This window comes from Macrotis lagotis, chromosome 3, assembly GCF_037893015.1.
Source record: "Macrotis lagotis isolate mMagLag1 chromosome 3, bilby.v1.9.chrom.fasta, whole genome shotgun sequence".
Lineage (NCBI taxonomy): Eukaryota > Metazoa > Chordata > Mammalia > Peramelemorphia > Peramelidae > Macrotis > Macrotis lagotis.
Window position 1 is genome coordinate 84288338 of NC_133660.1, and position 12845 is coordinate 84301182.

The window sequence follows — 12845 nt, forward strand, 5'->3', positions numbered from 1 at the left end:
ATGTATTTGCATCGTGTCCTTGGTTTGCACTGTACTTTTGTTTTTGTATATTGAACTTGTGGGCCTGTATCTGTCATGAGCAGTTAGAGGGTGATTTTTTTCCAAGACGGGAGTTCTAGACGTTCTTCGTGTCAGGGTTCCTTTAACAGTCTATGGAAGTGTATAGGTACCTCTTCAGAAAATATTTTGCCTACATTCATTTTTGAAGGAAATGTTAAATTTCAGAGAGAGGTTAGTGATAATAAAACTGTAATTTTTTCCCATTCAAGTTCACAGACATCCTGAAATCTATCCATGGATCCTAGGTTAAAAGCACTTGCTACAAATTCTTTTCAATGATTAATGTGCATCCTATAAAATAGTGCATGTGAAATCATTTTGAAAATAAAAAAAACTTGATGATTGATGAATTGGCAGATCCTCAAGATTTCCATGTAAAGTTAAGAGTTAGCAGATGATGTTAGAGTCAGCCAATATGTGATTGTACAGAATAGTGAGCTCTAAAATTTTTGGTTGTATACCCTTGCTGGTGAATGTTTAACAACTAGCTCTTGGGGGGGGGGGGAGAAAAAATGTCTATGTGACATATTTTTAAGCTTATTCTACATTAATATTTTTTCATCATTTATTTAGAAATCAACAATAAATCAAGCCTGCAATTACAGCTTTTATCTATGTCCAAGGTTTGAATGCCAAGATTTAACAACCAGCTCTTTAGAGGCAATTAGAACTGGCTCCAGCAGAGCTTATTAGCAAAAAATATTTGAGCACAAACCCAGATTTATGTATGTTAGTCTATTTTTAAATTGCAATTATAGGGGCAGCTAGGTGGCGCAGTGGATAGAACACCAGCCCTGGAGTCAGGAGTACCTGGGTTCAAATATGGTCTCAGACACTTAATACTTACCTAGCTGTGTGGCCTTGGGCAAGCCACTTCACCCCACTGACTTGCAAAAATAAAAAAAAATAAAAATAAAAAAATTACAATTAAACTACTGCGCTAATAATTATGTATGTACACTATGAAACATAAGCAAACAGAAATGTAGGATGAGATAAAGATGAAATTATATTTGACCCTGGTGTTAACAAAGAGCTATTGGAGTTTATGGAGTAGGAGATAATTTAGAACAAAAATCACTTTGACAACTAACGTATGAAAGTTGGAAAGAGTTAGGAATTTTTTGCATTGTTCAGTTGTGTGTGACTCTTTGTGACCCCATTTGAAGTTTTCCTGGCAGAGATACTGAACTGGTTTGTCACTTCTTCCCCCAACTCATTTTATAGATTGCAGATAGGGTGAAGTGACTTGTCCAAGGTCACACAGATAGTGTTTTAGACTAGATTTGAACTGATGAAAATGACTCTTCCTGACTTCATGACACTTTATCCACTGAGCCACCTTGCTGCTCCAAGATTTTGAAATGGGGCGGCTAGGTGGCGTAGTGGATAAAGCACCAGCCCTGGAGTCAGGAGTACCTGGGTTCAAATCCAGTCTCAGACACTTAATAATTACCTAGCTGTGTGGCCTTGGCAAGCCACTTAACCCCATTTGCCTCACAAAAACCTAAAAAAAAAAGATTTTGAAATAGGAAGGCCAAATACAAGACCATTTCAGTAGCTAAAGTTGGAAATGATAAAAGATAAGTTAGTGAGGGTCTAAATTGGAGTGATGCATATATAAATGGAGAGTAGGGAATATATATGTCTATATGATGTAGGAAAAGCCAGATTTTGCCAGTATACTTTTCTGAAGTTTCCTAGAGGGAGGAAAGAAGCTACATAGGAGGCAGTGGTGAGAGGTAAGCCCTAATTCCACAGCCCCTCATTTTTATTTTTATTCTGGACTTAAAATACTTCCCCACAGTTTTTTTTTCTGATATGATAATTCTTTCTATTGCAAAAAATATTTGCAGATCTTCCCATATGATAGCTTTTATATAACCAGTATCTATTGACTGAAAAATAAATTGAATCCTAACAAAAAAAACCCCTTCTGTAACTCCAGTAGCATTTTCAAATGAATTTATATTTTATTTTTCACAACATTATCTATTCTATTGGTACTGCCTGAAAAGAGGAAATGGGGTGTGGAAGAAAGTCACTTGTGAAGTCAAGAAGAAATAGGTTCAAGTTCAACCTCTGAGATGCACTGATTGTGTGACCTTGGGTGTGTGGGACCTTGCAGAACAGGTGTTCATATGTATTGGTAATGAAGTGTCTTCTTTTGGAAATTCCTCTTTTATCTCTATCTTCATACATACAAATTTGAAACGTATTCATCAGTCTATAGAAGGTATGTTTGCTCATTTATTCCACAGGGTCATGGTGTATATTTTGTTGAAGCTAATTAAAGATCAGCAGGACAATGTTTGCTTGGTCTATGGATTCTTGAACCATCTTTTCCCCTTCCCTACCAGTTCACAGATTGGAAACCATTGGCCTAACAGTTAGTGGGTAGATTTCTACCCACCACCCATATGATTAATCCATAACAAACTATTGGTGATAATTACTAAGTCTACAGTTACATGTGATCTTATATAACTTAGTTGTATGGAAACAGTATGATATAGGAGAAAGTGGCTTGCTTTTGAAGTCAGACCATCTGAATTCAAATGCTATCGATGCTGCTTTCTACCTGTTTAACCTTGGGAAATCACTTAGCCTTCCTGGTGTCAGGTTAAAATCTATAGCCTTTTTTTGGGTTCCTTTTAGTTCTCAATATATGATCTTACAAAGCACATTTGCCCATGTAAAATTGAGAGATGAATAGATATTCTAAATTGCTAAGATAGAAAATTCAGGCTACTATTTGTGTTGATATTTAATTTTTTTTTCCATAATGTTGAGTGGTAGAAGAAAGTTGGCACTTTAGTTGTTTGGATAATTCCCTTAATTCAGTTTCAATTTTCCTATCTATGCCTAGTCATTGAATTAGACTTTTCTTCAAAGGTCATTCATATTCCTGTAAGGTGAAAAAAATTAAACATCTTTTCGGAGCTACGGCAAAATCAGTTTCAGCTGCCAATCTTTCCCAGTCTCTGAAGCTTATCATGGATTCATGAAATAATTTTCAAAAACTACAATTTATCATTAAAAGTGACTACTGTGCAGAATCATTTTCTTTTTTTTCAATTTTTTAACATTTTTATTTAAAGTTTTGAGTTTCAAATTCTATTGCTTTCCTTCTCCCCCCCTTCTCTTTCTCTTCCTGAGACAGTAAGCAAACAGTTAAAGGTTATATAAGTGCAATTAAGTAAAATATTTGAATATTAGTCATTTTATAAAAGAAGTAAATAAAAGAAAAAAGGAAATTAAAAATAACATGCTTCAGTCAGTATTTAATCAATATCAGTTCTTTCTCTGGAGGAGGAGAATATGCTTCATCATTAGTATTTGGGGATTGTCTTGGATCATTGTATTGCTGAGAATAGCTAAGTCATTCACAGTTCTTCATCAAACAATATCACTGTTACAATATCCAATGTTCTTTTGTTAACTTCACTGTGCATCAGTTTATGTGAGACTTTTCAGGTTTTTTCTGAAGTCATTCTGTTTGTCATTTCTTACAGCACAATTAATATTTCATTACAATCATATACCACAACTTGTTTATCTCCTCTCTAATTGATGGGCATCCTTTTGATTTTTAATTCTTAATTACCACAAAAAGAGCTGCAAGAAGTAGTTTTTGATGTCTTTGGGATATAGACCTAGCAGTGGTGTTGCTAAATCAGAAGTTATGTTTGGTTGTCCTTTGGGCATAATTTCAAATTACTTTTCAAAATGATTGGATTAGCTCACAATTCTTTCAACAGTGCATTAGTGTCTGTTTTCCTGCATCCCCGCCAACATCTAATCTATTCCTTTTTTGTCATATTAGCCACTCTGATAGATGTGAGATGAACTCTGGTATTGTTTTAATTTCTATTTCTCTAATCAATGCTGAGTTAGAGCATTTTTTATATAACTATAGATAGCTTTGCTTTATTTGTCTGAGAACTATTCTTATCTTTTGACCTTTTATTAACTGGGGAATTAATTTTATTTTTATAAATTTAGCTCCATTCTCTATATATTTGAGAATTGAGACCTTTATCAGAGATAATTGTTGGAATTTCTTGGTTTTCTGCTTTTCCTTTTAACTTTGTCTGCATTCATTTTACTTACTCTAAGGCTGGTACTCTACCCAGTGCACCAACTAGCTGCCCCTCTCTACTATGCCAACCTAAATTATATCTGTGGTCATTTACATTAATGCAGTTTGTATCCAATCTATTCCACTTATCCACATCTCTTATTTCTTAGCTGGTATCAGATTATTTTGATAATTGGTATTTTATAATACAGTTTGAGATCTGGTATGACTAGACTGCCTTCTTTTGCATTTTTTCCCTTGATTCCCTTGATTCCCTTGATACCTATGAGCTCTTCTTCTTCCAAATGAATTGTTATTTTTTTTGAACTCTATAAAATATTTTTGATAGTTTAATTGTTTGATATAGCACTGAACAAATAGATTATTTTAGGTAGAATTGTTATTTTTGTTATATTGGCTCATGACCTACCCATGAGCACTTAATACTTTTACAATTATTTAGATCTGATTTTGTATGTGTGAAGTGTTTTGTAATTGTGTTCATATAGTTTCTGAGTTTATCTGGGCAGTTAGACATTCAAATATTTTATATTGTTTATAGCTGTTTTAATGGAATTTCTCTTTTACTTCTGGACTTTGTGGGTAAGATATAGAATTGTTGATGATTTATGTGTTTATTTTGTTTCCTGTAACAATGCTATTTCAAGTAGGTTTTTAGTTTATTCTCTGGGATTTCCTAAGCATAACATCATATCATCCATAAAGAGTGATAGTTTGCTTCCTCATCACTCAAATTCCTTTAATTTTTTCTTCTTATTGCTACAGCTAACATTTCTAATACAATATTAAATAACAGAGGAGATAATGGACAATCTTGCTTCACCCCTGGTCTCTTTGGGAAGACTTCTATCTTGTCCCCATTATAGATGCTTGCTGAAAGTTTTAGATAGATACTACTTATTTTAAAGTAAACTCCATTTATTCCCTATGTACTCTAATAGGAATGGGTACTGTATTTCATCAAAAGCTTTTTCTCTATCTATTGAGATAATTATATGATTTCTGTTGGTTTTGTTACTGGTCAATTATGCTGATATTTTCCCTAAAATTGAACTAGCCCTACATTTTTATGTAAATGATCCTTATGATATGTATTGCTGTAATCTCTGCTAGTATTTTATTTTAAATTTTTGCATAATATTCATCAGGAAAATTGGTCTATTATTCTTTTCTCTGTTTTAGTTCTTCCTAGTTTAGGTATCAACACCATATTTACAATCATAAAAGGAACTTTATAGGACTTCTTTTGCCTAGTTTTCCAAATAGTTTCTATAGCATTGGGATTAGATTCAAATTTGCTAAAGAGATAATTCCTGGTTATAATCCTAACTCTTTTTCCTTTCAGTATATCATATACTAAGCCCTCTGGTTTTTTAATGTGTGTGAAATCCTTATATAGTTCCCTCATATTTAAATTATTTCTTTTTAGGGGCAGCTAGGTGGTGCAGTGAATCGAGCACAGGCCCTGAGGTTACAAGGACCTGAGTTCAAATCTTACCTCAAACTCTTAATAATTACATAGTTGTGTGACCCTTGGCAAGTCACTTAACCCCATTATGATCTTGCAAAAATCGAAAAAAAAAATTATTTCCTTTTGACATCTTGCAGTATTTTTTCCTTGTTCTGTAAGCTTTGGAATTTGGCAATAATATTCCTGGGAGTTTTCATTTTTGAGAGCTCTTTCAGGGGTGGTCAGTGGATTTTTTCAGTTTCTATTTTACTGTCAGATTCTAATATATCAGAGCAGTTATCTTTGATAAATTCTTTAAAGGTGTTGTCCAGATTACTAATTTTTTTTAATCATAGCTTTCAGGTAGTCTAATAATTCTTATATTATCCCTCCTGGATATATTTTATGGGTCACTTGTTTTTCCAGTGAGAAATTTCACATTTTAAATTTTTTAAACTTTTTTTTTATTTTGTTTTACCATATCTTTATGTCTCATAGTCATTAGTTTCCACTTGGTTATTTCTAAAGTTTAAGGAGTTATTTTCTTCAGTGAGTTTTTGTACTTTCTTTTCCATTTGATAAGTTCTATTTTTTATTTTCCCCCTCAAATTTTTGTGTATCTTTTTCCATGCTATTTACTTTTTTATGGTTCTTTTGCATATCTCTCTCTTTAATTTTCCAAAATTTTCTTATTTCTCTAATTTGCTTTTTTTTAAAAATTCTTTTTAAGCTCTTCTGGGAATTCTTTTGGGGCCTGAGACCAAATTACATTTTTCTTTGAGGTTTCACATGTAACCATTTTGATGCTATTGTCCTCTTCTAAGTTTATGCCTTGATCCTCCCTATTATCATAGTAATTTTCTGCAGTCAAGCTCTTTGTTTTAGGTTTTTGCAAGGCAAATGGGGTTAATTGGCTTGCCCAAGGCCACAGAACTAGGCAATTATTAAGTGTCTGAGACTTTGTTTTTTTGCTAATTTTTTTTCAGCCTTTTTTGTGACTTAGCATTTTTTATGTGAGAGTTGGATCCTGGGTTTTCACTGACCTTTTCTTTTTGTTTGTTTTTTACAAGGCAATGGGATCAAGTGACTGTGCTACACAGTTAAGTAATTTTTAAGTATCTAAGGTCAGATTTGAACTCAGGTTCTCCTCACTCCAGGATTGATGCTCTATCCATTATGCCACCTTCCTGCCTCCATGTTCCAAGGATTTTGTATTGAGTATCAAGATCTTACTTCTGGCTTTCCCTGCTTTCTTGACTTATCCTGGGGGAGTGAGGCCTCCCTTTTAGCTTCCAACTTGTTTTGAGATTTAGCTACTGGCCTTCTTCAGAGGTGGTTCCTCTGGTGGTTGCTATAATAACAGTAAGTTTTTTACTTTTTTTACTTTTAAGTTTTTTATACTCTAGAGGAGATCTGATCTGCCCCAGGGGTGGGGCCCTGCTGTTGGGTCAGCCCCGTGGATGGGGTCTCACTGTTGACCAGCCCAGGGATGGGACTTCACTACTGGCCAGCAGTTAGAGACAGAGTCTTGCTGGTAGCTGATGCTGGAGGTGGGGGTCACATCATGCTGGCCACACAAACTGCTTACTTGCCTAGGGAACTACTGGTTTGCAAGAGAGTGGGGTCTTGGTGGATTCCCCTCCCCCCTCTGCCCAGCCCAGACTCTGTTCTGTGAGGCTGGATATTGATGCTGATGCTGCTGTTCTTGGACTTTGTCTCTCTTCTCACATCAATGAGACAGAGTTTTCTTGCAGTGCTGGTAAGCTACTTCCCTGCTCCTAGAGCAATTCTGAGGTGCTTTTCTAGTTGTTTGAGGGGGAATTTGGGAGGGCTTACAGAGGCAGCCTTCTTTTCTTTATTCTGACATCTTGGCACTGGAAGTCCAAATTGCTGTCTTTTAAGGTCATTAAAAGCAGATTCTCATCTGTTTGTCCCCATCCCCCTCAAAGCTGATCAGAAAAGATCACATCTGGCCTTGAAGTCAAACATCTACTCTCATTCCCTTTTTAAATAGTCATTAACCCTGTCTAGGACTCAACTTTCTCATCTGAAAAACAAAGGATTAGGCTTGTAGTAGTGGTTCTTAAAGGATATGCCAAAGTACACTAATATGCTACAAGTTTCAAAAGGTGTGCTAGAAAATTTACATATCATATTATTGTACTGTTATAAACTTTTAAATTATTTTTGATTAATACAAATTTTACCCAGTATAAATAATATGGAAAGAACAATTCTTGGAAAATTAGCAAATCTTGCTTATTGCACATAACTCCTAAGCTTAAAATGCATCAGACCTTGAATTCTACAGAGTTCAGCAAAATGGCTGTTCTTCCCAAGGAGAAAGAGTACATTGAAAATCTCCCAAAAATCCACAAGCATTGACAACTTAAACAGTCAATGTTTGCAAGTTATCAGGGAAAAGAAGTGCTGTAAGGGCAAAAAACAAGTTTCAGAATCATTGATCCAGATGGTCTCCAAGGTCTCTTTCAGCTTTAAAGTTAAAAGTTTAATTAGAAATGTGCTCTGGTCTATTAACATTGCCTGCTGCTATCTCCATCTGGAAGTCAAAGAAAATGTATTCCAGTTGCAGATTGAACAGCACAAAGAAATTTGGGCACTAAGCTTTGTAGGTGGGGACTTATTCCCAAAGCTGCATTATGTTTTGACAAACCTCCAGTGAAATACTTAGATGATAAAATACTAGCTCTGTGTTATGAATGTTCTGAAGCACTTTTTTGCCTGTAGTCAAATATCAGAGTAGATATTTACAAGTAAGAATGTGGAAGTTATTCTATGCAATTCTTTCTTATCTAGCCTGGTTACACAGCTGTGTAACTATGTGTATGGGTGTACACATTTATGCATCTAGGATTATAAAGCATGATTTCACATTTAATATATGGTATAAGGGATATGGTAATATTAATATAGTGTTATCAACAAAATATTTCTTTCTAAATATATTTATATCTTACATATGTGTATATTACTACATGTATGTATCTATATCTATATGAAAACAGATATATGTGTAATATATAAGTAATTTCAGTAATTTCATCAAGATGAAGCTATATGGCTCCCTTGAGTCATAGTGTTGTGGCTTGCTTCACCTTGGGGCCCACAGCGACGACCTCCATCCCAGAGGGGAGCTGAGAATAAAGAGTCAGGCCACCACTGCCTTATGCCTCCAGCTCAATTTTATCACTGCTTAGCTTCTACATATATACTGTTAGGTCTTCTGGAGAAGGACAAAGGAAATTGAGGGAATGGGGGGACACAAGCAGTGTGAATGTGCAGTGTCTTGCATTACAGGATAAGGGGGTATGGTACGTTGGGGGAAGGTGGTAAAACACAGCTGTATCTTGTACCCTTGGGCTGTGGGGTGGAATGTCCAGCTCCCAAGGACCTCACACCTTATCTCTCATGGCAGCATGCCAGCTCCTGAGACTGTCCAGGTGGTGGTGCCGTTAGTATATAGCCTGTGTTCCCACGATACAGATCCCAATTCTTTAGTAAATTAGCCTTTATTAGTTGCTGTGACCAAAACCTTGATCCACAATGAGGTAATGGAGGAACTTTATAGAAGATATATCTTTAGAACATGTTACCTGTGTACAACTAGAAGTAGTGGATGGTGCACTTACCTTGGAAGAAGATGGAAATTCGAACTTGGCCTCAGACTCTTGACTCTTACCAGTTGTGTGGCCTTGTGCAAGTCACTTTACCCTGATGCCTCCTTTCAGGGTCATCTCCAATTGTCCTGATCCATATCTGGCCCCTGGAACTAGGTTTCTCTGGAGGAAAAAGTGAGGTTGGTGACTTTAACACTGCACCCCCCTCACTCAAATACAATCCAATTCACATGCTTATCATGGCATCACCTCCCTGTTGTCAAAACTTTCTTTGAGAATGAAGGACAAACATCATCATATATACATATATGGTACAGTAGAGAAAGTATAGGATTTGTAGTTAAAATTATCTAGATTAAAATTCTCCCTCTTCTAAATATGTAACCTCGGACAAGTTACTTGATCATTCTAGGCTCTAGTCTCTCACTTGTGAAGTAAGAGGTTATAGTCTCTTATATTTCTAAGTATTCTTCCATCTCTGAATCAATGAATCTGTTGTATGCATATGTTTATTACAACCCCTAAATGATAAAGCATTTTTCTTTCTTACTTACATATTTATATTCTTCCCTACCAACATCAATTTAATAATAATTGTGGGTAACGTGCATGTATCCTTTTTTATTTATTGGGCCTGTGATTTGATCAGCATAAAGAATTTCCATTGAATTCCTTCTTGCAGTCCTAAGCAATTCAGCTTATAGTGTTAAAATAATTGCCTGGAGCACTGAGAGGGTGGTTGGTGATTGCCAAAGCCATCCAATCAGTATGTGACAGAGGAGCTGGAAAGATAAATGCAGATCCTTCTTCCTCAAAACCAAGCCTCTCTACAGGATAGCTCTTGAATAATAAGGTCCTCTTCTTCCCTATCACACCTTCAGGCTTTGAAATGCATATGTAGAATTATCTTTCACAAATTATGCATATCATTTGAAATTCAGCATTCACTTCAATATTGTGATGTTTTCTTTTAAGGTGATTTTTTGGTTATTTAATTGAGGCTAGTGCTTCAAGTTGCTTCTTGATTAAATATCGATTGTACCTCACAAAACAGAGCCCAGTAAACTGCAAAATTGTGCAAGTTTTTCATTGTCCCTTGCTCCTTATTTTGGACTCACTGCCTTTTTGGGGGGTCCTTAATTTCACCCTACATAATATCTTCTTTCTGCCCCTTGCAGTCCCAAGGTTCCTAGGAGTATCTTAGATCTTAGTACCACATGATGCCTCTTCCATTCAACCTTCCTCCTTGGGTATACTAAAGTGAAATTTAGCAATCTTGAATCTCATTTCCTCTGGACCAGGTTCTTCCTGATAGGTGGTGACAACTAACTGATCTAATGGAGAAAGAAGTACAGGAGTGTGAAATAATAGAAAAACCTTGGCAAACTATCTCTGCTCTCCTCAAACTAGTCCTTGCCCAAACCTCGCTGTTACATTCATTTTAGCAATAGTCTTCCTCCCTCCTTCCTTTCCTTTTTCTTCCTTCCCTCTTCCCCTTAAATTTCCTTCCATCTTTTCTTCCTTCCACTACCCTTCCTCTCTTCCTTCTATCTTCCTTTCTTTTCACCCTACCTTTTTCTCTTCCTTTTCTTCCTATTCTCATTTCTTTCCTTCTTTCCTAACTCCGTCCTTCCCTTCTTTGTCACACAACTAGTCATCCTCACAGGTGAGATATAAGCCTAAGTCTTTCTGACTTCAAGTGCAGGATTCCATCTGACTTCCATCAGAGAATAAAAAACTGTTTGGGTAATTTTTACTGATGACAAGACATCTATGTGGAAGAGTTTCTGGGTCTGGCAAATTATCAGTATGATTTCCAGATCTCCAGAATGAAGCATGCCCTTCCCTCAGCATGGCTGAGTAACCAACTACTCAACCCCAATACCTACTTCCCTGTTGGTTAAACTCCTTAATTGTATTTGGTACTCTCTCTGCGTCACTGACCATTACTCATTAATCTTCCAGCCCAACCCAGCTGTCTCTACCAGGCTTTTAACTGGGACACTAAAGGACTCTGGTATGTACAAGAAATAATTAAGATAGACTGGCAGAACTGAAGACAGTCATAGGCATCCCATGACAATCAAATGAACAGGGAAGAAATTTATGGTAAATATGAAGAGGTGGGGGGGCAGGAAAGGGAACATTGAGCATATGAACAAACCTAAAAATCCTCAAAGGGTTCTTTTAATTCATATGATCAAGAACACCCCAGCAGAGGGAAAGTAGGCTGGCAAGTACTAATTGTGATTTAAAGGGCACATCAAGGTCTCTTGACTCTTTCTTTACTATAGTCTCTAATTTTTTCCTTTTATGGCACAGTCCTTCCCTTAATAGTCTGAGATCACTGTCCTGGAAGCCATTGCTTTGCTTTATGGGGGGGTGGAGAGCACAAATATCATCTCATTTGATCTTCACAATAATATTGAGGGGTGTTATTATTATTCTCATTTTGCAGTTGGGGAAACTGAGGCAGATACCAAGTTATGTGCCAGATAAAGGTTAAATGACCAAAGATACAGAGTTAGAAAGTATTTGTTACTAGGTTTGAACTCAAGTCTTCCTGATAACTCTGGTCAAGCTCACTATGCACAATGCCACTGACATTGATATGAGAAAGATGCTTAACAGGTTAGAACCTAACAATTCCTCATCAATAAGACAAGGATCACAGTTGTAGTACCAGCTGGGGAGCTCAAATGAGGTCATATACATAAAGTCTTGGCAAACTTTCAATTCCCCTATGCATCAGTTATTATCATGGAAAAAACACTAGAGTCATGTGGGGATGATGCCCCTTTATGGTATCTTCTGTGACATAGGGAGGTATTATCAATTGTTTATAATTGATAGAAAGGGGTAAAGGACAATTGTTGGGGAAAAATGGTTCTAATCCTTCTGGAATGTTCCCTGGATATCAAATGCTTAACATGCTTAGGAGTATTCTTAAAATATGAAATTGAATTAAATTTAATTCATTGTATTTATTAGGCAACTATAATTGGCCAATTCCAGGCAGTGGTAGGTATTAGAGATATAGACAAAAGCCAAAGAAGTGTTGCATTAAATATGATATATTTAAAGTAATTTCAGTGAGAGAAGGTACTAATAAGTAGGGTAGGACAGTGGGATCAGGAGGGGCCTCTTGTAGGGAAGGAGCTTGGAAAACAAGGCCTTATTGAGGTCTCTCCTGATTCTGTGAGTGGGAAACAAGAATGGGGAACAGCCTTCCAAGGAATGAGAGAGGAGGAACAGCAAATGGACTAACTTCATCAATATACATTACACTAAGAAGAGGAATGTACCAAAAAATCTAGCAAAGTAGATTATAGAAGCTTTAAAAGCCAAACAGAAATTTGTATGTTATCTTGAAGACAAATGGGAGCCATTAAAGCTTCTTGAGGGCACTAGATGCTACAGAAGATAGATTGTTGGTCTTGGAATCAGGAAGGACTCCTCTTCCTGAGTTCAAATTCAGCCTCAGACAATTACTAGTTGAGTAACCCTGGGCAAGTCTCTTAACCCCATTTGCCTTAGTTTCCTTATCTGTGAAATGAGCTAGAGAAGGAAATGACAAAGCACTCCAATATCTTTT

General features: G+C 36.2%; 1 protein-coding gene across 1 annotated transcript in view; it reads left to right on the top strand.

Moving 5' to 3' along the window:
• HPGD (15-hydroxyprostaglandin dehydrogenase) overlaps positions 1–12845 on the top strand; it is a 52599-nt gene that overhangs the window by 22453 nt on the left and 17301 nt on the right. The gene's annotated exons all lie outside the window — the stretch shown is intronic.